Source organism: Aedes albopictus, chromosome 3, assembly GCF_035046485.1.
Source record: "Aedes albopictus strain Foshan chromosome 3, AalbF5, whole genome shotgun sequence".
NCBI classification, from domain to species: Eukaryota; Metazoa; Arthropoda; class Insecta; order Diptera; family Culicidae; genus Aedes; species Aedes albopictus.
The window spans coordinates 81,877,490-81,904,780 of NC_085138.1; positions in this window are offsets into that span (position 1 = coordinate 81,877,490).

The following is a 27,291-nucleotide window of genomic DNA, read 5'->3' on the forward strand; positions in this document are numbered from 1 at the left end:
TTACATCGTAATCCTCTTCATAGAAAATCCACACAAATTACACGCTCTAATCGTTGTTGGCATAAACAAACTCGAAAACATCAAGCTGCATTATGACATCATTTGCACAAACACGTTAAATCCCATAACCTTAGCTCAGCCCTCGCACTCAGCCCCACCTCACCGCCTCACGGGGGTGTCTTTAAATTTCGTTTCGCATCGCATTAGTCAGTACAACAGCAACAGCAGCAGCAGCATCAGACAGGAAAAGCAGGTGCAAAACTTTCCTGGACCGCATGTTTTCCCTGCACCTCGCCGAAATAACTTTATTTCTTTTCCGGCTGCGTCGGAGAAAAAAAGAAAAGCACCGCACAAAGAATCCTGGATATTCGTTCGCGGGACTTCGTTTCTTTCGTCACTTCTTTTGGAAATGTGGCTGCTTGCTTATTCTATTCAACGGATGAACATGGGCGCGAAAAGAAACCTTGTAACCTTGGACCTCGACTGTGTAGCGTTGCTGTTGGTGTTGCTGCTGCTACTGCTGTTGAAGCATAGCATTGAGCTCGTTTGCTGACCTGAAGTTTCGTTATGCACCGCGACTGGGCTAAATGGTTTTCGCGATAGAGGATGAAACGGATGGCAACATTCTAGTGAGCTTATTTTGGTGGAGTGTCCCATGAGGTGGCATCAAAACTGAAGATTACTGACGAAGTATTTTGTACATATCTTAGAAAGCAAAGGATTTACCGGTATGTACTCTAAGGAACATTTAAGAGTTCTCCTGAGAGTTCCTCGATCTTTTTTTTGCACCATTTACTTCAGATCATCGAAGATAGTAATAGAAAATATCTTTTGTCTTCATCTTGCTTGTGATTGTCAATCATTTTAGGAGGTTCAGTTTAGTGGTGCAAAACGGTGAGTCAATAAGGTAAGCATCCAACACAGCTCTGGTCTTCACAAGTTCCTACCTCATGCTTCCAAAGATCAAGCGATGGCAAAGACCGCCAGCTAAAAGTTAACTGTGCTTAGCTGGTACTGTTGTCCTTCTGACTTCAGCTAGATTGAGGACCCGAGCAGAGAAGAATAGCAAATTAATAACAACAGAATCACATAGTCTTCCGGATGAAGAAGCGCCAGCAGGAAGAACGAGATCGCGAAGCCATGGAACAGCTGTACCGCGCTAAGGACACACGAAAGTTCTACGAGAAGCTGAACCGCTCGCGCAAGCCGACATGTGCCGAGATTATCACGGGAATATTCTCACGAGCGAGCGTGAGGTGATCAAGAGGTGGCGGCAGCATTACGATGAGCACCTCAATGGTGACGTTGCAAGTACTGAAGGTGGCGTGGTAACAGCTCTAGGAGTATGTGCACAGGACGAAAGACTTCCGGCCCCTGACCTCTAAGAAATTGGAGAGGAGGTTGGCCGGTTGAAAAACAACAAAACCGCTGGAGCAGATCAACTACCAAGCGAGCTTCTAAAATACGGTGGAGAAGCACTGGTGAGAGCACTACACTGGGTCATTGCCAAGATTTGGGAGGAGGAAGTATTACCGGAGGAATGGATGGAAGGTATCGTGTGTCCCATCTACAAAAAGGGCGACAAGTTGGATTGCGGGAACTACCGCGCGATCACACTACTGAGCACTTCATACAAGATACTCTCTCAAATTTTATGCCGCCGTCTATCACCGATTGCAAGAGAGTTCGTGGGGCAATATGAGGCTGGATTTATGGGTGAACGCGCTACAACGGACCAGATGTTCGCCATCCGCCAGGTGTTGCAGAAATGCCGCGAATACAACGTGCCCACACATCACTTGTTCATCGATTTCAAATCGGCGTATGATACAATCGATCGAGAACAGCTATGGCAGATTATGCACGAATACGGATTCCCGGATAAACTGAAACGATTGATCAAGGCGACGATAGATCGAGTGATGTGCGTAGTTCGAGTATCATGGACACTCTCGAGTCGCTTCGAATCTCGCAGAGGGCTACTGCAAGGTGATGGTCTTTCGTGTTTGCTGTTCAACATTGCTTTAGAGGGTGTAATTAGGAGAGCGGGGATAAACACGAGTGGAACGATTTTCACGAAGTCCGTTCAGCTGCTTGGTTTCGCTGATGATATTGATGTTATTGCTCGTAAGTTTGAGACGATGGCGGAAACGTACATCCGACTAAAGAGTGAAGCCAGGCGAATCGGATTAGTCATTAATGTGTCGAACACAAAGTACATGATGGCAAAGGGCACCAGGGAAGAATAACCGCGCCCGCCACCCCCAATTTATATCGACGGTGATGAAATCGAGGCGGTTGAAGAATTCGTGTATTTGGGCTCACTGGTGACCGCCAGTGACGACACCTGCAGACACCAGCAGACAAATTCAGAGGCGCATTGTGGTAGGAAATCGTGCTTACTTTGGACTCCGCAGAGCTCTACGATCGAATGAAGTTCGCCGTAATACGAAGTAATACGCTGATTCGACCGGTCGTCCTCTATGGGCACGAAACATGGACCCTACGTGCAGAGGACCAACGCACAATGCTGCGAATGTATGGAACTGCAAGACAAAAATCATAACTAACGTACCATACATTTTTTCTTAATAGTGTCTTCGGTGAAGTTGACAAACTTGCTAAAAGCTACAATTTGCATAAATGCCCCATGTATAATTCATAATCGCTTAAGTGACTTAAGCGCCAATTAATTTTAATCTTGCAGGTTTTTTTTCTAGAATACAGTTTAGGCAACTGTATCAACATACAGATCATAATAAATAGGTAATTGCAAGAATGACTTATTCACCAAACTTTATTCTCACCGAACATTTTGTTTCTTGAAGGTCGTGTGTTTGGCCATTTCTTGTCTAGTTGCATATTTTAAAAATGAACAAATCGTTGAAGTTTGCCCTCAAATTCTTCGTAGAAATCAGCAGTTTCATAAGCAAACGAGAGAACAATATAAACTGATACACTTTTCGTTTGAATGGATCAGAAAAGAACACTCGATCAAAAATATCTTCGATTTTGACTATAAATACATGACTCGCAAAAAGTTCGATTACTAACAAATTAGCAATTAAAAGCAGCTGGAGTCGAATTCAGTATTCAGCGGACACTATAAAGAAAACATGGTGAAAAATTCAGAGAGGTCTTTTGAGGTCATTTTTTGTTTCATCAATTTGAATTTTGGGGTCGTTTTTCCTCTACGCCATATAGTACTTACATTATGACATTTTATTTTCACAAATATCAAAACATGTTGCCGTGCTAAACGAAAAAATAGATTCTACTGATGTGTTGTAGACCATCCATTTTGATTTTCACTGAAAACTTAAACGTTTAATGATGTTGAGCTAGGCCAAAGATGAATCTGTTTTATAAAATATTATTTTTCTATGGACAACGAAAACACTGTTTGGTAACCTAGGTTTTTTTGGTATCATAAATACAATTTTCAAGCTTATAATGATCGAGCAACATACTTCAAGCATATATGAACAGCATGGTATACTAGATTGAACAAAATTTTAATGTCGATTTTTTCACTTTTGTCTATGGGGCGCAGCACTGTGCAACGCGCCCTTGGAGTTCTCGAACGGAAGGTGTTGCGTACCATCTACGGCGGAGTGCAGATGGAAGACGGGACTTGGAGAAGGCGAATGAATCACGAGCTGCATCAGCTGCTGAGAGAACTAACCATCGTCCATACCGCGAATATCGGGAGGCTACGGTGGGTGGGTCACGTCATCAGGATGTCGGATAGCAGCCCGACTAAAATGGTTCTCGAGAGTCATCCGACCGGTACAAGAAGACGTGGAGCGCAGCGCGCTAGGTGGGTTGACCAAGTGGAGGACGATCTGCGGACCCTACGCAGAGTGCGGAACTGGAGACAAACAGCCATGGACCGAGTGGAATGGAGTCGGCTACTACAGTATGCGGCAGGAAAAAATGCGAAAGTGTTTTTCAACTTCAAACCTCATTTTCGCCCATTTGACATTAACCTATCTATGTTTCAACGTTCCATGATCTATAATAGGCTAGTTTTCTGAAAAGTTAATTAAAAAATTTCCCATTTTGTTCACTAACCTTTACAGGGCGGCGCCTGAAGATGAAGACAACCAGAATTTTCAAACCGCAGAAAATCGCACAGGTCGCTAAATTTCGCATCTGATAAAACAAAATTTTTGATTTTCTCTACAATATCATCAAGTATATGTACTTATTTCATCTGGTATGTGAAACTACATGGCTCTGGATCAGTGTGGTCTGGTTGTTCATCGGATTTGAGCTAATTTTGTTACTGTTATAGTCATTTTGTTTAATGACTATTGGGCGCGCAGTTTATTGATATCCGCTTATTAGGCCTACATTATCACGTGTTAAACATCAAATGTGTTCATTTTTATTTTTCAGTGCTAGAATATAGACATTGACTGATACACTGTCATTAAAAAATAGTCATATATATCCCATATTTAGCGTGTAATAGTGCCTTGAACTTTTCGCATTTTTTCCTGCCGCACCCTGTATGTACAGCAGAGGCCACCCGGCCTTAGCCTGATCGTCAGTCAGTCAGTCACATATTAAGGCGATGGCTGGGAATCGCCCAGGATGGAAATCTTTCAATTTGGCCCTCTGCACCACCGTGGGTGTCCAGGACTGAAAGTAAGTAAGACCCAGACGTCCAGCGAAATAAAACTGTCCTCGTGACTCCAATTTTTGAGACTACCAGCATAATTGAAACTACAACTAATAATGAAGTGAACCTCAAAATTTCATTAAAAAATATTGATGTTTGCGTCTTTGGCAGCAGTTTGAAACTTTGTTGTGAGCTCCGTAGCCTACGGGTTAAACATTGATTTTAAATGTGTCTTCAAGAATTCCAGCTTTAACCATTGAAATCAAGAAACTTCTTAGGATTTTTCGTAGGATTTTTTAGCAGTTTTATACGTGAGTTTTTTGGAAGTTTATTATTGATCAGATGTGTCCTTATAAACTTTTTATAAATTTCTGCAAGAAATGGTTCACTGGAGGCTCAATATACAAATCGATTCAGCTCTACGATTTTATTTCACTAGTTTACGTAACGCAACCTTTAATTACGATTATGGCCATTTTTTACGGTAAAAAAAAAAAAGATTTCAATTGAATATAAATAAGGCAGTCAAGGTACGGTGGGCGGAAATCAAGTTATACCATATTGTAGAAGATGCAACTGCATATGAAAACCTCCATGAAATTTTCACGAAATGATTATATGGGCACATAATAATATGTAATCTTCTAGAAAGAAGATTATCAAAAATGTCAAGCCTATGTATCATCAACGGGTTTTTTATTTAAATTTTGTCAGTGCTTCCAAAACTCTTGGACTCAAATCTCTGTCGCAGATTTTACCAGAAATTCCTGCAATGTCATTCATGAATCATTCAATAATGTCCAGAAATTATGTAGTGAATTTTCGCAGGTACATTAACCCTTCAGGACGCGTGCTGTTGTAAAAAGTACAACACTACCAACAAACCTCACTCGTCGTATATTCCGACGGTTTCCTGTGAATCGACGGACCTGACACTGGACGACGTTGTACCTGAAGCGCGCTACTGATGATCAGTTCTGATAGGAACCGACACACTTCCAGCGGTAGAAGGACTTTTTACTTGCTAAGTAAAAATTCAAAAACGTCTAATTTTTGTACAATACTACGACAGTTCCAGTGTAGAACAGAAATCGTATCATCGACCTCCGTGGTTAAATTAGCCATCGAAAGATACGATTGTCGCAAGGAGGGGCATTTTAGAAGCCAACTGCTTCAAAAGAGGGGCCACACAAGGAAGAAGTCCTTTGACAATGCTCTTCACTGAGTCGAAAGCATTAAAGAAGTTATAGATGATGTCTACGATACCAGAAAGCGTAAACATCGGAATACCAAGGGGTTGTTCCTGGTTTTCCGAATGCTGTCCCTCTGGCTGAGAAGTCCAAAAATTGGGACATCTGGGATTTTTTATGTTCCCGGGAGCGAAGGAAAGCCCCGTTCAGCTTGGATTTTGAATCCAGGAGGTGAACGTTTGTTGTCTTTCTTAACACTTCTTGAATTGATCACGGTGAGTTGGGGGTCACTGCTGGGCAGATTCCCCGAGGTTTTTTGGTGGGTCTCTGGAGCCTCATTCGTTTCCTCGTTTCATCCTTAAAAACAAAGGGAACCTCGTCCCCGACCTCAGAGTCAGAGCCCTGATCATCGAGAGACAAAGACGAGTAGATGTTGTGCGATTCAACGACCGGAGCAGCTTTTCTCAGCATTTCGGCGTAGCTTCGCCTTGAATGCTGCTGCAACGATCGTTTTTGATGTTGTTTTTGCTGTATGTACTTTGGGCAAACATTGAGATCATGTGGACGGTCGCTGCCACAATAAACACGGCGTTTCACACGCACCGTCTTCATGTCTCTCCCCGCATGCTGCACAGCGAGGTTTATTGCTGCAGTACTGGGCGGTGTGGCCCCGCTGCTTGTAATTGATGCAATTCATTACCTTCGGTACATACAGCCTCACAGGTAGCCGAAGTTTGCCAACCGCCAGCAGATCTGATAATGCTGATCCGGAGAAGGTCACACAAAATTCATCAGACGGTGTGTAAACCTTCTTCTCGCCCTCCTGGGAGATCGAATGCAGTTGCCGGCGATCCAGTATCTGGACAGGAGGTAGAGAAGGGTTTTGGAAACGACCACAGCCTTGCATGATCGTTTCGCAGGTCAAAGATCCTTCGGCGACCTTCCTCGAAATCTCGATCTGGGCGCTTGGAAGGTACACGTGATACTCAAGTGTAAATTACTCACAGGCCACAATCTCATTTAGCCTGTTTTCGGTCGCCTACTGTCACCCGAAACTTAGCTATACCGACCATGTCAATGGAGACAACGGAAGAATACCGCTTAGTCAGATCTTTGCTGATTTGAACGGTGTTCAAACGTTTGCCTTTGGGTCCGAAGAAAACTACATATGGCCCGCCAAAGTCGGGAGGGTAGGCCTTGAGGCGGGGGACGTTGGAGGGGTATTATTGGCGTCCATTGCCGAAACGCCAGATTGAGGGGTGCTAAAGGGGTTCACATTTTGCTGGATCGGTGCACCCGAAGCCAACAGCAAGGCTTCATTGATGGGATAAGACGTACCCCGCCATCCTCATCATCACCCATTGCGGCAGGTAACCACCGCCACGGGGCACACACTCAAAAACAACAACGATCACGACGATCAAAAATGAATCGAACACTAACACAAAATATTAATACAAATGGGAAAGCGAAAGAAAAAACTACAATATACTTGATAAAAACTAATCATAGGAGACGGAAAAGTGGGGGAAAACCACGAAAGGGAACGGGGTACTTAACTTAACTGCGCTGCGCTAGTGCCAACTGGTTGTCGGTTGTGCACACGCACGATGATTTGCTCTCTCTGCTCTCACTGCTGCTGGGTTGGTGTTGGTCGAAGACTGCTCACACACACGTTGATCGGACACTCACCAACGTGGTCTAAGTGTGCGCGTGGGTACGCTGAGGAAAAAAACGGACCACGTGGGCGGCTATACGCACAAAAACTGCACTTTTCGACGGGTAATGGCTCTGCCAAAGAATTCTTCTTGCAAGCGCGGCTTGGGACAACCACTGCTTGCACACTGCTGCACTTCCACCTCTTAAAAACCACTGGATTTGGGAAAAAACGAGGAGAATCCCGGATGCGTGAAACTGTCGACTGTCTCGCGCGGTAGCTCAACAACGAATGTAACTATATTGTTATTGTTTTGTATTAACACCTGGAGCTTTTAATTTTGTTTTGTTAAAGCACTAGGAGGTCGTGGGGCTAAGTCTCCAATGGAAGTTGCAAGGAGTCTTTATCAAAATACTCTAAAACTATCAAAGAATTTCTTGATTTTGCAAGTGAAGCATTTTTTGACTGAGAGTTTTCTTGGTCAATCGACTATTTCACAATTCGGTTGTTATCGGAAAGCAGGCGCAAAAAAGGCAATTCCCAAGAAGATTGCTATTACGACACAATCGTCATCCGAACGATAATGGATTCCGTACTATTTTAACATAGTTTTGGTGAATAACTAAGCTTTTATAACTCCACCTATATTGGCTGAAAAATTTAATAGCTTCTAGAATGTTAGTTCCCCTGGATTTTTTTATGATGCTAAGGGCGCATTGAGTGAACCACCATGAAGCCTTTTCCCACGGTTTTTTTTTTCTTTCCTCTCAAACGTATGCAACTGTGCACTTTCTTGCCGCCGACACAGGGAAAAAGAAACACAGCAACTGCAGCACCAACAGGGGCAGAAACGATGAACCAGCGTGCAAAAGTTTTCTCTTGCCAGCGAAAAAGAATTTCCACATTTTCCCCCGCGAGTTGTGGCAAGAAAAGAGTGATTGCAGCTGAAAGAGGCTTTTCCTGAATAGGGGAAAGGATGAAAGCGAAAAAAAAGTCGCTTGAACTATTGCATCGCTATTTTGTGGCTTTTTTTCCTCCGGGGGGATAAAAACGGGAAGCCACTGACTGCTGGCTGGGGGCGGAAAACACATTAGCTCGTTATTAATGGGCTCGCTGTTTGAGTTTAATTTGATAGCGTTGGGTGATAGTTTGAGATTTATGGGATGTTGAGAGGATTTTCTGTTTTTGGATGATGTGAAGTATATTCGGAACAATCATATCGCGATTCTGGCTGGAAAACTAAACGATTCAAGTTTGTTTTCGGCGGTAAAAGCTGTCAGCAAATTTTATCTTTCAACTTAACGTACAGCGACAGCAACTACCGACACCGCACAATTGTCAGCGACTCGATACGGGAAGTGCTTTGCAAATATTTTCCACGGATTGTTTCACGCTTCGCGTGCCAAAATAAAACCCAAAACTATAACCAGAGTAAAACATTCAGGAACGACAGACGGTTCTACTCCACTGCCAAGCAGCAGCGGGTTGTTGTTGATGGCGCGGAGACAATTCCAATTCGGAACTCAACGGCAAATGTACCAGCAGGGCACCAGCATAGCAGCAGCCGGCGTGTATGCCAACCGGGCACAGCGGAACAAAATAAAATTCTCGAAAGTATTGTGACTGGCGTTGGAAAATCTCGTTCGTTGGTTGCCGCATGCCAAGCTTGCGGTTGGAAAATTTTATCGCTTTTCGTTCATCCGAGTGAGATTGTTTCTTCCTTTTGCGGTCCAGCAGATAACTGCGGATCATGCTGGGAGAGACGTGCCATCCTTGCTACCAAGCGTTTGCTGGCATCGCTGCCTTGAAGGATGCCAGCCAAGGAAGTTGCACTGACTGGTATTATCGCATCGCGGTGGTTGTGGGAACTCGCGTCAACATTCTGAAGTGAAAGTTTCGTTCTCGCGGGAAGAAAGGGTCCAAAGAAAAAGACGTTGTAAACTGCAGAAAAGACGCTGTAAACTATTGCTCCTGGTAATTGTAATTAAAATTTGAATGGAAGGAAAGAGTTTGCAAGACATTTATTTCATTTTTTATTTGAAAGTATGCATTGAAATCTCGTTTGAAACTTTGAAGATGATCTGATTACATTAATTATTCATTTCTAAAGAAACTTAAACTGATTTTATAAGACCCCTTCATCATAGACAGTAAGGATTTAGTACCTGAGCAGAGGAGAATAGCAAATTAATTACTACGAAATCACATATCCAGTTTTTTTGTTTATATTAACGTGTATTTTAACTTAAATGCTAACTCTACACTACATAACCTGTTTTTATATCTTGTTTTGTTTTTATTAAATAATTAAGGCATAGCTCTCTAAGAGCCGAAAGAGTGATAAAGTTGTGGAAGACGGACCCGGTTTAGGGTGGTGCTACGAATCCAGTTTGACTTTCTATTCTGCAGAGTTGTAACTTGTTCTGTAGCTTAGTTGGTTAAAGCGCCGGACTAGCGATAACGGAGTCGTGGGTTCGAATCCCACCAAAACAAGTGGTAATTTTTTCACAAATTTATCTCTCAATTTGCCAATTAAACGTACTTTGCCTAAAAATACTTCAAGTTTTTACGTCTAATTCTTCTGAGTAATTATTGGAGTTCTTGGAAGAATTTTTTGAAAAATTCTTGGAATTTTTTTTAAAGCTGCTGGTGAAATTCTGAAAGAAATTTACAGAGAAATCTTAAGATAAACTTCCAGACAAATTATCACAGGAAATTTTGAAGAAATCCTTGAAGGGATTCTATGCAGAATTCGGGAGAAATTTCTAGGGGAGTCTTTGAAAATCCGTGAAAGATTCCGTAGAAGAACTCTCGAAGAAATCTCTGGAAGATTTTTCGGATCTATTTATGGAAAAGTTTATGACGAAATCTGTCGAGGAATTTCTGGTAGGACAAATCCCTAAAAAATCCTCAGAGAGGACAATTACAGAAAAAACACAGAAGGAATTTCTGAGGTAATCCTTAGATAAATCGATGTAGGAATTTTAGGAAAAATATTGCAGAAATTGATGGTGAAAGTTCTGAAGGAATCATCAGAGAAAGTTCAGGAGAAATTCTTTTTGGAGGAATCTTTGAAGAATGGAAGTCGTATTATTTGAAAATATAAAAATTACTAGAGTGCAATTACCTTGCGTTGTAGTGAGCCAACTTCAAATCTCTTAGAATGACTTAAAAACTGAATTTGATATCAAATAACAAATTTTGCTCTCCGTCTATTATCAATAAAATATTACTATCAAAATTTGTTGTTTTTTTTTTCCAAATTCACTATTATTAAGGGGCTGTCCATAAACCACGTGGTCATCAGGGGGGGGGGGGGGGGTTCGGCCAATGACCATTTTGTATGGACAAATAAAAATTTTTGTATGGACAAATGACCACGCGGGGGGGGGGGGGGGGTGGGGTGTTTGGAAAGTCCCAAAAAATGACCACGTGGTTTATGGACAGCCCCTAAGTTGTTATTGAAACTAACAAAACAAGTTATTAGAATGGTTTTCCAGGAACATTATGATATTTGTTATTTTGCCGCTTATGACAGACAAGTTCCTAACATAATATATTATGTTAATAACTTAAAATAATAGATTCTATTATTCAGTTATTTTGCCCAAATAATACAACTTGTTATGCTGTTATTTTTCCCTTCTGCTCGGGTAAATTAGGGGTAATGGTACTTCAGGGCAGGGCACTCAGTTCTTTAAAAATTTCTGAAGGGTTGTTAACTATAAGGCAACAAGGCAAGGGAACTTGTGTGGCCACTTGATTATAGAACTATTCCTCTGCACGTCAGACCTCGTAATTTCTCTTTCAAGTACGAGTAAGTGGCACAGTAAATTTGAAAGAGCATCGCCCTGCTTCAATCCATCTAAGGTCGCAAACAAGGTAGACGCTTCGACGAAATGCAATATCTTCTTTGTTTCAAAACATTTTACCCTGGAGTTTATTTTTATAGGCAAAGGGAACAGTTGTGCTAAGAAATGCATGGTACCTCCCCCCTTTGAACCCTCCACCCTTTTGCTGGTAGTCGAAAATATGTGGCTTTTTTGTCACTGATCCTTTACATGCAATGTCTACCTACTCTATCATAATCTATTGAAGTTTCGATGCCAAGCTATTCTAAGGCCTCCAAAGTACTCCGAAATTTGTGTCACAAATCTAACATTCTAAACCAAATTTTATACACGATGAATGATCACAGAACGTAGTCTACGGTACTCAAAAAGCCGCAAAACACCCCTATAAAATTCATGGTGCATGAATTGGGTGATCTAGGTCATCCAAACTATTCTGGAATTCATTTTCTTAATATCTACAACATCTACCATCGTTTGTGCTTACTCTGCTCAAAATATTTATTCACGTTGATGCCCATTAGACCTCGAAATGCTACGAGCAACTCGATATGGGTCATTCCGCGCCAAGTGGCCGACCGCTTGCAATCGACCATCACGGATTTGAACCAAATTTGGCTGAAATATTTGTTTAGATGGAAAAAGAAAAAATCCAAATTTTGGTGTCGATCGGATCACCCCTCGGCCCGTGGCAGCACCCCTCGTTTTGGCCGATATAGAAACTATCCTCTCTTTCTTTTATTTTTATCATTGAAGTGATTGCACATAGACATTTTCGACCTTCGACTTTTTTGAAGGAAATCGTTCAGGGAATCCAGAAAAAAATATTATTTGTTTGATGCAGTGTTGCCAGATAGCAAATTTTTCAATTTTAAAACTCAAAATCAATTTTTCTCAAAATACGTATATTTTGATTTCAAAAATTTTGATTCCATCGTGTTTATCAGACGTTTTTCTATCGAAAAAGCTTAACTCCCCAAAGTAATTTGCGTCGTTCCTGAGAAATACTGTTTTTAGGAAAAGATATTCAATTTTTTCATTTAATATATCATATAAAACCAGATGCAGTTTATAAGTTTCGTAACAAAAACAGTGTTTGATGCCATGTAAAAGTGTTTTGTGCTGATTTGAACAATATCGAGTATGAAAAGGATTAAAAAAATGTGACAGTGTTGCCGGTTTCCCGTTTTTTATTATACCATGAAACTTAACCTTCAAGTGTTTGACAATGTACAGTTATTCTGATAAATCGCTCCATGTGTGTTGCAAGATGTGTATCTTACTCACACAATACACCTCTTCTTCTCTAACAACCTTGTTGTTGACCTTTTCTTCACAGGCAAACAAACTTAACATCCCAAGCAACACGACTTGTTTCAAAGCCAGTAACAGCAACCTTAGTGCAATTTATTCACTGTCCGTATTATAGAAGACGATAGAATACAATTGCTTCTTTTTTAAAACACAAAAAGCGCAGATTCTGAATCGTTATGCAACTTGAATGAGAGGAAATAATACACATAGATTTTGTCCAGAATCGAACCATGGATACTAGGAGTATTAACTACTCACCTTACATACTACACCAAACGCTCTGTGAGAGAATTGTTGCTCAAAACACCATAAAAGCTACTGAAATTACTTTTTACTTCATTGCACCTTCTTTGTCACAAGTTAAAGAACTGTCAAAATAAAAAGAAGTTTATCGCACAAGTTTTTCTCAACACATTTGAAACATAATCTGAACCAACAAACCAGAGTTAGATGTTGCATGACTATAATATAGCACATTTAATGCAAGTCAACTGTTTTATCACTAGTGATGAATATGTAAGCTCCGCCTCCACGAATAGATGTCAAAACTCATACCATATGCAATCACATCATTTGACAACACAATACTCTGTTCACTTCTCTGCCCGGGACAATAAAAGACATGATCTATTATTCTGCAATCCCCTCATAAGGGTTTATGCATTCACAGTAATTATTGTGTGCGTTTCCGCGGAATACTAGCATTCTTAGCAACACTGCCGTAAAAATCAATCAAAAGATATTTTACAGGGATTTTTATAAGGAGTTGAACCTTCGAATATAAAATAAAAATACCGAAGTCTGAGCTACCAGTTGCGCCACTAATCTAATCTATCTAATCTAATCTAATCCCAAAGGATATTAGACTTCATATTTTATCATATTCCATATTTTCAGTTTCAGATTCTGAAATTAACTTTGAATGTAGATATATCGAAATGACATTTTCAGCACTGTTGTTCATAAATACACCCATAAAATGTTTTTTTCTGAATATATTTTACGCCGATGTTGCCAAATGTACAACATGTTAATGAAAAAATATACTTTTGGCTAGTTAATTAGATTTTATACTAAAGTTCTCAAAAAATTAGGATTTCTACAATAAATATTAACTATTTGGCAGCACTTCCGTTAAGATTATGTTAAAATAGATGAAATTTGTTTAGAATTGATGATCTCAATAGAAACATTTTTTAGTTCAACAGGTTATGCTAATCCATTACGATACTCATAATTGATAAAATGGCAACACTGTTACATTTTTTAATCCTTTTTATACTCGATATTGTTCAAATTAGCATTACCATTAGCATTAGCATTTAGCAAGTCGCACAAATTCGTAGGTGGTACAGCCCTGGATCGCTGTTATGAGGGTTGCATCTTTCCTGTCCGTTATCAAAGCACAAAGATTTGGGACTAATCTCTGACTCTTAGACAAGATTGGCGCAATCCTCCAACGGTCGAGTGCTGTCCTGGCCACGTCCTTGCGACAGCTTTGGGATGGGGAAGGAAGATTAGTTGGACACCTATGAAAGTACATAGAGACCTCTACATTCTTTCAGGCCTAGGCGTCACGGGAATTTGGGTGTTAGTGGAAGGGTAAAGTTCAAAGAAAACGTTTGGTCAACGTTCAGGTGCACGCAATATTTTTGGTTGATGCCTGGTTCCTTTCCTAATTCCTTGTTGGGTGTTCGATTCCAAATCTGAAATAAAAAGTAAAATTATAGATTTTTAAATGGTGATAGGCTCACAACAGCAACATAATTTCAAATTACCTGAATCCTCCTGAAAGAGATGGTTTATTAACAATGAAAAACATAACATGTAAAAGAAAAAAAAAGTAGAGCAAATTGTGATCTTGCATTTTTTCTGCATTTAAATTAACAAAGCTAAGAAAATACAAGATCAAAATTTGTTATGGTAGATCTTACGCCGTAACGCACCATTATAAGGTGATCTACCCACGTTACGGGACTTATACTCGATATTGTTCAAATCAGCACAAAACCTCTTTACATGGCATCAAACAATTTTTTTTTTACGAAATTTATAAACTGCACCTGATTTTATATGACATTTTAAATGAAAAAAATGAATATCTTTTCTTTAAAACGTTATATCTCAGCAACGACGAAAATTACTTTGAAGAGTTAAGCTTTTTCGATAGAAAAACGTCTGATAAACACGATGGAATCTAAATTTTTGAAATCAAAATATACGTATTTTGAGAAAAATTGATTTTGAGTTTTGAAATTGAAAAATATGATATCTGCAACATTGCATCAAACAAATAATATTTTTTTCTGGATTCCCCGAACGATTTCCTTCAAAAAGCCGAAGGTCGAAAATGTCTATGTGCAACCGTTTCGATGATAAAAATAAAAGAGAGGATAATTTTCATATCGGCCAAAACGAGGAGTGCTGCCACGTGCCGAGGGGTGATCCGATCGGCACCAAAATTTGGATTTTTTCTTTTTCCATCTAAACAAATGCTTCAGCCAAATTTGAATCAAATCCGTGATGGTCTATGCAGTTTGTGTTACTATATCTACATACTGTAGCATTCTTTAATTGTAAATATTATGCGTGGAATGTAGTCTTTACTGCCAATGGAGCCTCAGTTCACAGCTATAATGCTTTTGGTACATTCATAGGGTATTCCAGGCTATCCAAACTATTCTGGAATTAGGACCTTCAAGGCCTACCGGCTCTACTCTTGTTTCTCTTGATTCTATCGGCATAATTCATTCGCGATTGTGTCTGTTGCAGCTTGTTATACCATGAGTATCTCTGTGTTTTGCTATATGGGTGTCCACTGGCATACAAATGGATCCAATGTATTTTGAAGTATGAGTCGCAATATCTGCAAATCTTGTGATATTTTTATTTTAGTGAATACTCGCGGAACATAATCAACACTACTGTTAAAACCTCAGAGTGCAATTCTGATAACTCCAGCAACATTCACTTGGTAATCTAGGTCATCCAAACTATTCTGGAATTAAGACTTTCAAGCCCTACAAGTTCTAATCTTATATCTCTTTACTTTATCGGTATATCCTCCAAAAATCCTCTAGGAATTCCTCCAAGAATTTCTCCAGCAATTCCTCCAAGAATTCATCTAGAAATTTCTCCAAGAATCCCTCTAGGAATTTCTCCAGAAATTCTTCAAAGAATTTCTCCAGAAACCTGCAGGAAATCCTACAGAATTTTTTCCCAAAATTAGTCCAGGGATTCATCCGAGATTACTTTCAGGCATTTCTCCACAAATCCCTCTGGAATTCATGAAGAAATTTTTCAACAATTTTATACAGAAATTACTTTAGGAACTTCTTCAGGAATTCCTCAAAGAATTCTTCAAGGAATTCCCCCAAGGATTTTTTAAGAATTTTTGTCATGAATTACTTCAGAAATTCCTCCATGAATACCCCCAGGTTCCTTTGGGAAACCTTTAAAAATTTCCCAAGAAAATACTTCCGGGTTTACTATAAGAATTTTTCAGAGAAATCCTTCAGGGATTTCCTCAAAAATTCCGCCAAAAAAAGTATTAAGAAATTCCTCCCGAAATTACTCCAATTCCTCAATGAATTCTTCTGGGAATTCCACCAGGGTATCCTCCAGAAATTTCCTCAGATATTACTCCTTAATTTTCTTCAGGAAGTTCTTTGGAGATCTTCGGGAATTCCCCCAAGAATTCCTCCAGGAATTCCACCAAAAAATCCTCAAGGAATTTCTCCGAAAAGTCATCCAGGAATTCTTCCAAGACATCTGCCTAGAATTCCTCCAAGAATTGTTCCAAGAATCCTACCAGTAATTCCTCTAAAAAATCTACAGGGTCTTCCCCAAGAATTTCACCAGGGGTCCTTTTAAGACTTCTGCCAAGAATTCCTTCAGGAATTTCACCAAAATTACCTCCAGGGATTGTGTCAAGAAATTCCTTCAAGAACTCATCCAAAAAATCCTCCAGAAATTCCTTGATGAATTCCTCCAATATTTCTCAAGGAATTACTCCAAGAATGCCTCCAAATATTTCTTCAAAAATTTCTCCAAAATTCCTCCAGGAATTTTTCTAAGAATTTCTCCAGATGTTTCTCCAAAACTTCTGCTAAGAATTCCTCCAAGGAACTCTAATAAGAATTAATTCAAGAACTGCTCCAATAATTCTGTCAAAAATTCCTCCATGAATTTGGCCAGGGATTTCAAAAACTGATTTTTGACTTATTTTATTTTTAAAATAATTACAAAACAGTTTGACATCCAAGAAAGAGTTGTTTATTTTGACAAAATGAGCAACTTTCCCAAAGGCACAGTCTCTAGGAAATAAAACTAAAAAGTTAGATGGTGGCGCCAACTATTCGTATAATTGACGAACCACTAATTTCTTAATGTCTCTGATGATTACAACAAACTTTGTCAAAGACAATCTGTGCCGGAAATGCTTCGTTTCGGAGTAATTAATTTTGTCCCGCTAGGTTGCGATCATTGCCCTTAGTGGTGATGTTTTATCGATACACTTCTAATATCTTCCATGTGTCGAGCTCTCGCACATCTTTCTCCAGAAGTTTCACAAAGTATACTTTTACGGAATCGGATGTGAATTTCTTCATCAATTCCTCCATTATTTTTTTTTCAAATCACTCCAGAGATTGTTTGAGAAATTCGCCCAGGGATTTTTTCAGAAATTTCTCTAGGCATTCAGCTGGAGTATTTGGTCAAAAACTCCCCCAAGGATGCTTTCAAAAAAATCCATTTATTTATTCCGAAATTTCCCCAGAAATTCGTTTAACTAAACTTTTAGTAATGCCATCAGAAACTATCCCAGAGTTTTTTAGAAAATGTTGCAAAAGTTTCTTCAAAAAAATTGTACATTGGTTACTTTTGAAATTCTTCCAAGCAGGGATGGGACATGTCATAAAAATGTCATTTAGTTATTTGCTAATTTCACTGCACTTAGTCGGAAATGTTAATCGACGACAACATTGATTATCCATAACTAATCAGCGTTATGAGCTGATGATGCATACGGAAAGAAATTTACTTCGGTAGTGGTGTAAATAGAAAAATGTCATGACATTTTTTTTAATGAAATTCCACGACATGTTCCATCCCTGCTTCCAAGGATTTTACCAGAAAATTCCCATATCAACTTCCCATTTCTCTAGTTATTCCATAAGAGGTTACTCCAGAACCCAAGTAACACACTTGTCACAAAAGAGTCACAGCGGCGCAGGTTTTTGTTGCGCAGCAGTCACTGTGACTTACTTCTTACAAATAAACACTTACTTGCTAAACTCAACCGATTTTATTGGAAATTTTACGGTATTAGCTACACATAATATACTATTCTTGGTAAAAAAATTACTCTTTGGCAAACGCAATCAAACGTTATACAATATTTTCTGTGTGCCAATTTCATCGTGGACATCGTGGAGAAGTAAGTCACAACAAAAACCTGCGCCGCTGTGACTCTTTTGTGACAAGTGCATTACATGTGAAGTTCCACTAGGGATTTCTCCAGAACTACACAAAAAGTTGTGTATGAGTTTCTGCAGAAATTCCTCCAGGGAGTTTTTAAGAAAATCCTCTAGAGATTTACCCTATTTTCTTCAAGACTTTTCAAGACCTTTTAGTTTGAAAAAATCTTCGGAAATTGACCATTCGCTCTAATGATTTATTCCAAAATTTTCTCCGTGGGTTGCTTTAGTACTTATTCCAGAGATTTTTCTTCAATTTAAATTTCTGTCAGAAAATCTTCCTGGGATGTCTTTAGAAATTCCTCCAGGATTTCTTTTTAATATATTAACATCCATTCCAGATTTTCTGCAGGGATTTCTATTAGAAACTGCCCTAGGGGTCCCTTCACAAATTTGTCGAGAGATTCTTTCTACCATGGGTTTTTATTAAAAACTCGACTAATATTGTCTTCAGAAATATCTCCAGATTTTCCTCCCGAGATTTGCTTTCAAATTTCTCCAAGCATTGCTTGAAGTAAGTTCCACAGATTTTTAGACTATTTATCCATGGAGCCTTGCTGAAATCCGTCATAAGATTAATTTAAAAAAAAATCACGAGCTCCTGAAAAAAAAAATCATTCTTAAAGATTTTTTTTCAGGGGCTTCTTTGGAAACTCTTCGTAGATTTACTTTAGCAAAATCTTCTAGGGATTCCTTTAGACTTGGTGATAAGCACCAACGCGTATTAGCCGCGATTTAATCTAGGATTTACCAAATCCGAGATTAAATTTAATACCCCGTTCGGTAAGCACCAAAGAGCTTCGAGAGAGGATTTAACAAAGAAAACACGCAGCCATTTTCTCTCTCGTGATTGTCCAGCTCGCGGAAATGTCAATTTAGTTTGCTTCAGCATCCAATCAGCTGGTGTTTATTTACTCTTTTTTCGTGCAAAAAAATGTTTGTTCCTCCTGCGTGATGGACCATGATCGGTGGGCAGAAATTGCGCGATGAGCGTTGCATAATGCAATCCTAAATTACCCAACGAGGATAAGTGGACAATATCAGACGCCCCACCGCTGTCAAACAGAAAGAGCCGCCGAACCCGCCCGTTGGCTGTGTGCGCAACACATTTCACCCGGGATTCCCGAGAAGCGCTTTCCCAGGTTTTTTTTTCATTGCTTCGGTAGATCATGCCTGAAATCTCTACAGAAAATTCCTCCTTATTCACCAAGAGATTACAAAATTTGCCGTAAAATATTTTTGTGGAATTTCAACAAAAGTGCCTCCAAGAATTGCTCAAGGATTTTCTTTGGAAGTACGAAGCGTTCTTCCAGGATTATTTTCTTTAATTAGTTCAAGGATTCCTTTAAATCGAAATTTATGTAAGGTTTCTTTAGCAGAAATTTTCGTTGGAATTACTTCAAAAAATCCTCAGAGAAATACTTACACACATTCCTATGAAAACCTCCGGAAATTCATCCACGAATAGAGATGGGCGAACCGTTCGCGAACGGTTCCGAAGAACTAGTTCTAAGGGGAGAATGACTGAACTGTCGTTCGTTTGAAAAGAACGGTAGTTCTCCGTTCTCTATAAAACTAGAAAATTGACTGTCTCACAGAACGGTTCATTCAGCTTTTACAATGAACGAATATTGCATTTTGAAAGAGCAAATGTTGTAAAAAATGAACTACCCAATCATCTCGCAAAATAGTACTCCGATGACATATGCAGCCGGTCCAAAAACTGCAGGTAATAAATAATTGATCAATGCTTAGTATCACAAATCCTAAATATTTTTGCGGAGATAGATTTTTTTTTATGTGGTCACGTAACACGGCAACGTACAAACGTCAAACTTCGGTTCGAAAAGGCCCATAAAAACTACTGAACGAAAAAACGGTTCAAAAGAACTAGTTCTTTTTAAGGAACTGTTCAATTGAGAATGGTTCACTTAAAATAACTGTTTTGCCCATCTCTATCCACGAATTCCTTCTGGAATTCATAAAGGAATTGCTCAAGAAATTCTTCCAATAATCCTTCCGGAAAATAATTCAAAAATGCTTCCCGCAATACCTCCAGAAATTATTTGAAATTTTTTACAGAAAATCTTCCGGGAACTAATCCAGAAATTCTCAGGGAATTTCTCCAGAAATTCGTCCGGTATTTCCTCCAAAAGTTCCTGAAATTCTTACTGGAAATAATCCATAAATTTCTCTGGAAATTCTTCTTAAAATTTCTCCAGAAAATCTTCTGGGAATATCTCGAGAAAGTCTTTTAGGAATTCCTCGCGAATTTCTCAGAATATTCCTCCACAAATTCCCCAGGGAGTTTTTTCAGGAATACCTATGAGAAAACCTCCAGAAGATCCTCCGCGACGTGCTCCGGAATCCAATCCACGAATTCTTCCTGAAGTTTTTCTGGAAATTATTTGAGAAATTTCAATGGCAATTTGACCAGACATCGCTTGGAGAACTACTCAATAAATTCCTCCAGGAATTTCTTCGAGAATATCTAAAGGATTTTTTTTTGGAATACCTGCAGCAATTTTTCCAGAAATTGCTTCGGGGATTACCCCAGGAATTCTTTCGGGGATTCCTCCAGGATTTCTTTTGGAAATTCCTCCAGGAATTCCTTCGGAATTTCCTCCAAGAATTTCTTCGGAAATTCCTCCAGGAATTTCTTCGGGAATTCCTTTAGGAATTTCTTAGGAAATTCCTTCAAGAATTTATCCGGGATTTCATTCGCAATATCTTAGGGAATATTCTTCCAGGAATTCTTCAAGGGGTTCTTCCAGGAATTCTTCTGGTGATTTCTCCAGCAATTCCTTCGGGGATCCCTCCAAGAATTTCTTCGGAAGTTCCTCCAAGATTTTTTTCGGACATTCCTCCAGGAATTTCTTTGGGAATTCCTCCAGGATTTTCTTCGGGAACTTCTCCAGGAATTTCTTTGGAAATTTTTCCAGTAATTGCTTCGGGAATCCCTCCAAGAATTACTTCGGGATTTACTCCGGGAATTGCATCGGGGAATCCTCCAGGAATTTCGTCTGGAATTCCTCCAGCAATTTCTTCGGGAATTCGGGAATATTCCTCCGGTGATTTCTCTATGAATTCCTCAATGAATTTCTTCGAAACTTCCTCCAGGAGTTGCTTCGGAGATTCCTTCAGGAATTTGTTTAGGAATTCCTCCAGGAATTTGTTCTGGAATTCTTCCAGGAATTGCTTCGGGAATCCCTCCAGGAATTGCTTCGGGCATTCCTCCAAAATTTTTTTTGAATTTCTTCAGGAATTTCTTCGGGAATTTGTTCAGGGATTTCTATGGGACTTCCTCCAGTAATTTCTTCGGAAGTTTCTCCGTTAATTTCTTCGGAAATGACACCACGAATTTCCTTGGGAATTCCTCCAGGAATTTCTTTGGGAATTCCTCCAGGATTTTCTTCGGGAACTTCTCCAGGAATTTCTTTAGAAATTTCTCCAGAAATTGCTTCGGGGATTCTTCCAGGAATTTCTTCGGGAATTTCTCCAAGAATTTCTTCGGAAACACCTCCTGGGATTTCTTCGGAAATTCCTCTAGGAATTTCTAAGGAAATTCCCCCATAAATTTCTACGGGAATTGCTCTAGGAATTTCTTTGATAATATTCCTCCAGGAATTCCTTCGGGAATTTCTCCCGAAATTTCCTTGGAAATTTCTCCAGGAATAGCTACGGGAATTCCTCCGGGAATTGTTTCGGGGATTCCTCCAGGAATTTTTTGGACATTCCTCCAAGAATTGCTTAGGGGATTTCCTCCAGTAATTTCTTTGAGGATTCTTCAGGGATTTTCTTCGGGAATTCCTTAAGCAATTCTTCGGAAATTTCTTCAGGAATTGCTTCGGAGATTTCTCCAGGATTTTCTTCGGGAATTCTTCCAGGAATTCCTCCAAGAATTTCTTCGGGAATATTCCTCCAAAAATTTCTTCGGGAATTTCTCCAGGATCTCCTTCGGGAATTCAGCCAGGAATTTCATCGGAATTACTCCAGAAATTTCCTCGGGAATATCTCCAGAAATTTCTTAGGAAAGTTCTCCATGAATTTCTTCGGATATTCCTCCAGGAATTTCCTTGGGAATTTCTCCAAGATTTTTCCGGAAATTCCTCCAGAAATTTCTTTGGGAATTGCTCCAGAAATTTCATCGGAAATTCCCAGAGAAATTTCTTGAAATATTTTTAGAATTGCCAGAGAAATTTCTTGAAATATTTTTTGAAGAATTTCCGATCGTATTTCTGGAAGAATTTCTACCCTGAGAAATACCCTGAAAATTGTGGAGGAATTCCCAAAGAAATTTCTGAAGGGATTCCTCCTAAGAATTTTAAGAAGATTTTCTGGAGGAACTCCCAAAAGAATTTCTAGAAGAATTCCCGAAGGAATTTTTTGAGGAAGCCCCGAAGAATTCCTGGAAGAATTTCCGAAGCAATTCCTGGAGGAATTCCCGAAGGAACTCCTGGTAGAATTCTGGAGGAATTTCCAAAAACAAATCCTGGAGGAATTTCCAAAAAAAATCCTGGAGAAATCCCCGAATAATTTCTTGGAGGAATTCCCGAAGAAAGTCCTGGAGAAATTTTCCCAAAGAAATCTCCGTAGGAATTCCCGACGAGATTCTTGGAGGAATTTCCGAAGAAGTTCTTGGAGGAACTTCCGAATAAATTTCTGGAGGAATCCCCGAAAGAATTTGTGGATGAATCCCCGAAAGAAATTCTTGGAGGAGTCTCCGAAGGAATTCCTGGACGAATTCCCGAGCATATTTCTGGAAGAATCTCCGAAGAATTCCTGGAGGAATCCTCGAAGAAATTTCTGGAGGAATCCCTGAAGGCAATCCTGGAGAAATCTCCGAAGAAGTTTCTGGAGGAATTCCCAAAAAACTCCTTGGATGAATCTCCGTAAGAATTCCTGGAGAAATCTCCGAAGGAATGTCTGGAGAAATCCTCGGCGTTACCCGTGCAAAATCCGTGGCGGTAATTCATTAAAAAATCTGTGAAATAATTCATGGATGAATTAACGAAAGAATTCCTGAAGGAATCCCCGAAGGAATTCTTCTAGAAATCCCCGGAGGAGTTCCTGGAGGAAGCCCCAATGGAATTCCCAAAGGAATTACAAAAAAAATCCTAGAAGAGTTGCCAAAGGTATTTCTGAAGGATGCACTGGAAGAATTTCCTTAGGAATTTCTTGGGGAATTCTTAAGAGAATTCACGGAGGAATTCTTGAGAAATTGTCGGAGAAATCTATGGGGGAATTCCCGGAGGAATCCCTGAAAATTTTCCCGGATGAACCTCTGTCGGAATTACCGAAGAAATCCCTGGGGGAAGCCCGGAGGAATCCCTGGGCGAATTCCCGGGGGAATTCTAGGGGAATTTCCGGAGGAATCCCAAGGGGAACTCCCGGAAGAATCCCTAGGGGAATTCTCGGAAAAATCCCTGGCGGAATTCCTGGAGAAATTCTGGGGAAATCCCTAAAGGAATCCCTGGTGGCATTCCCAGAGAAATCGCTGGAGGAACTCCCGCAGGAATCCCTGGGGGAATTCCCGGAGGAATCCCTGGGGAACCGATGGGAGAATTCCTGGAGGAATCGATGGGGGAATTCCTGGAGGAATCCCTGTAAGAATCCCTGGGGAAAATCCCGGAAGAATCCCTGGGGGAATTCCTGGAGGAATTCCCCGAAGAGAAACCCTATACCCGTTTTCGAGAGTTTCTGGATTCCCGAAAGATTTCCCTGATGAAATCCTCCAAATTTCGAAGGTACTTCTTACGAAATCTCCGTAATATTGCTGAAGTTATCCCCGAAAAAAAAATCGAATGGAATTTCTGGAGGCATTCCTTGAAAAAAACATGTCGGAGCCTAGTATGAATTCTTACTAGAACTCTATCTTTAGGTAACAACTTTCGGCACAAAACTGACACATATGAATAAAAAGGTCAATCTTGTTATTAAATCATTAGTAAGCTACCAGCAAACAAGGATGAATACAAGGAATATCGTTGGCCGTACTGCAGTTGAACAACCATCCAATCTAGGATATCTTCTATCCAAGGCGGGCACTGAAACAAGTGCCCAAGTAACCACAAGCATTATATCATAACATTAATTCAATCATATTATAGTTTAGCTAATGCGAGATAACTTTTATTCTACACCTGTCAAGTAATAAAGCGTTTAATCTACATTATGAAAGCATTGAAGCATTATGGGATTTTGACAGTTCGGTATAGTTCTATAAGGACGTTGTTTAATGCTTCATTGCATTACCATGTTAAAAGCTTCATGGCAATCAATAATGCAAGGATTTATTACTTTATATATGCCTTTAATAATGCTTTCATAGTTGTAAACAGAAAAAAACATCAGTTCGAAAAAAATCTGTACAACCTTTTTAAAAGCACAACCATTTAAAAAGAAATGAAAAACAAACCCAAATTTTCATGGATTGCTGCGTAGAACTTGGATTATCATGCTCAGATGTTGCTGAAAATTTATATTGTGTATGTTTTTTTTTTATTCTGGTTGGGACATAAAGACAAACATAAAGATGCTGAGGGAACAAAAATTATGTGAGGTTGAGGTATTGACTTCCTTATTTAACATATAGTGCCCAATTTCATAAAATAAATGGTAGAAGTGTGCACGTATGAAAACAATAAGAGCAGAATCAACACAGACTAATTTATATCCTTATATTATCTTCGTTTGTGGAAACAATTGGTTCTGCAATCGCTTGTTTTCGAATGAATTTGGGAGAGTAAGATAACTGATGGCATTCAGACCCTAGCACAACTTCTTAGAGCTGCTGAAAACACAAATCAATAAAGCACGAGCTGAGTATACGTTACTTTATGTTGCACATTTTTCCGGGTGCAAAATGCATGGTAGTCGTAGCACAGCGTTAGCGCATCCGAGTTTCATCACAGTCCAGTTTCAGCAGTCTAGGTTCAATTCCCGAATTAGAATAAAAAACATCAGAGTGAGAGTATCGGAACAGCTATGAGAAGATAAAAATAGACAGAAAAATGAAAAAATACTTTTTTTCTTTTGTTGACATGATGCCTTAAGTATACATTCCATACTATTTCATTGCATTAGCTATATGGTACAAGCATTTTTTATGCTTTAGCAATCACAACAGTAAAGCTTGCTTCAAATCAACAATAGTAGCGCCACTTTCGACTTTAAACCTACTTTAATGATACCTATATGACAAAACAACTTTACATCGCATGTCATATAATACACTATAAAGCGAAATTAATGCTCTATATGCAGCGTCATGGTTACTTGGGTGGCTCTCTGCGCAAATTTTTCATCATCTGCAGCATCATTGTTAACGCTCTTTTTTTTATCTGTATTAACGAGATTTTTAGCCCTAGGCTAGTTCATCTCGGGACCCACGCTTTATTTCGCTTCCGAAGGAAGAACTCACATTTGGTGAGTTTGTCGGGAGTGGGATTCGATCCCAGGTCCTCGGCGTGATAGTCAAGTGTTCTAACCATCACACCAGGTCCGCTCCACTGTTAACGCTCTTTCTTGCATTTAACAAAAAGGTCTTGCGAGAAAAAAGCGGGGCAATCCTTCGGAAACATGCTGCAGTTGGGGAGATTTTAACTTTAACGCAGATTGCAGCTGCTTGTTTTATTTATTTTGTTTATCATCATTAACGTTTCCCAACACGATTGCGTAGTAGGCGCGTATCCGCACGCAGCCAGTTTTTGTAAATCCGAGATTTAATTTTAGTGCGCCAAAATCGGCGCACTAAATCTAAATCTCAGATTAAAATTGAGGATAATACCGTTTGGTGCTTAGGAAAATCGAGGATAATACGTGATTGGCGTCTAGTACGCTGTGGAGCTTACCGCCATAAATGTCCTCTAGCAATTTCTCCAAGTACTCCCTTAGAAATTCTTGCACGGTTAGGTTCCAAAAATGTGCCATGGATTTATTTAGGGAATACTTCAAGAATTTCTAGCTAAAAATCTTGCATAGACTAATCAAGAAACTTTTCATCTAGAAAACTTTCCATGAACTTTCTCAAAAATACTCCATGATTTTTTTTTTGATAATGATTCACGGATACATCAGAACCATCAGAAAATCCGAAGTTCTGAGAAATTTTTTCTAAAAAATTTCCTCCAAAAATTGTTTTAGAAATTCTACAAGAGATAATTGAGGAAATTCCCAAAATTTCTTCACACTCACATTCTAATTTTTCTACAGATTCTTTCAGATATTCTTATATGGATTCTTACGGCAAGGCTGGAAAATATTCTTGCAGAGATTTCAGCTGGGATTCATACGGATAGTTCATCAAAAATTTCGCCAGGTATTCCTCTTTGTGTTTTCTTTTTTAGAAATTCCTCCATGATTTCCTCCAAGTGTACCTCTTGCAATTGGTCGGCGTTCAGTCAGAGTGGACTACGCGATTTTTTGGGCAGGTAAAGATAAGCTGAGGAATTCGTTAAACCTGAACTTTTCGTCGTTCTTTTGATGCAGATGTGTCATTACATAAAAGAATAATAGTATTTCTGAAAATAATACCAGAGTTTTGAAACTTCAAGTGCTTGCAGGACAATTTCTCGAAATCATTAAAAAATAGATGGTCCGGTCTGACTTAACGCCGACTAATTTATCTATGGATTCCTCCAGGAATACATAAAAAAAAAGATTAGGATTTTTAATAACATTTGAGGTACATTCGATTTTCATAATACTTCCTTTTGGACATAACGTGATCAAATTCCAATGGAACTATCGAAAAATTCTCAAAAAAATTATGAAGAATTTTCAAAGTAATTTCCTGTTCATAAAGAAAATGACGAAGGAGTTTTAAAAGATTTTCAGAAAATATTAACAAATATATATCCGAAGAAATTTCCAAAGGAATTGACGAATTCACAGGCAGTTTCTTGGTCAGTGAAACAGGAACAACTTTACATGTACCGTCGATGGGGGTGACAATGGGTCTGGGGGGTGAGATTGGGTCAAAACGGAGAAACATAAAATTTGAAATAGCTCATTAACTATCGCGAATTTTTATTGAAAACTTTATGTTATTTTAAAGAGAAGATGTTTTTACACGTCATGATGCAGAATAAGATGTTTAGCAATAATCGTTTTTTGTTCAAATTGTGGCTAAACTTATATGATGAAACTACTAGTAAATCACTCTGAAAAAAAT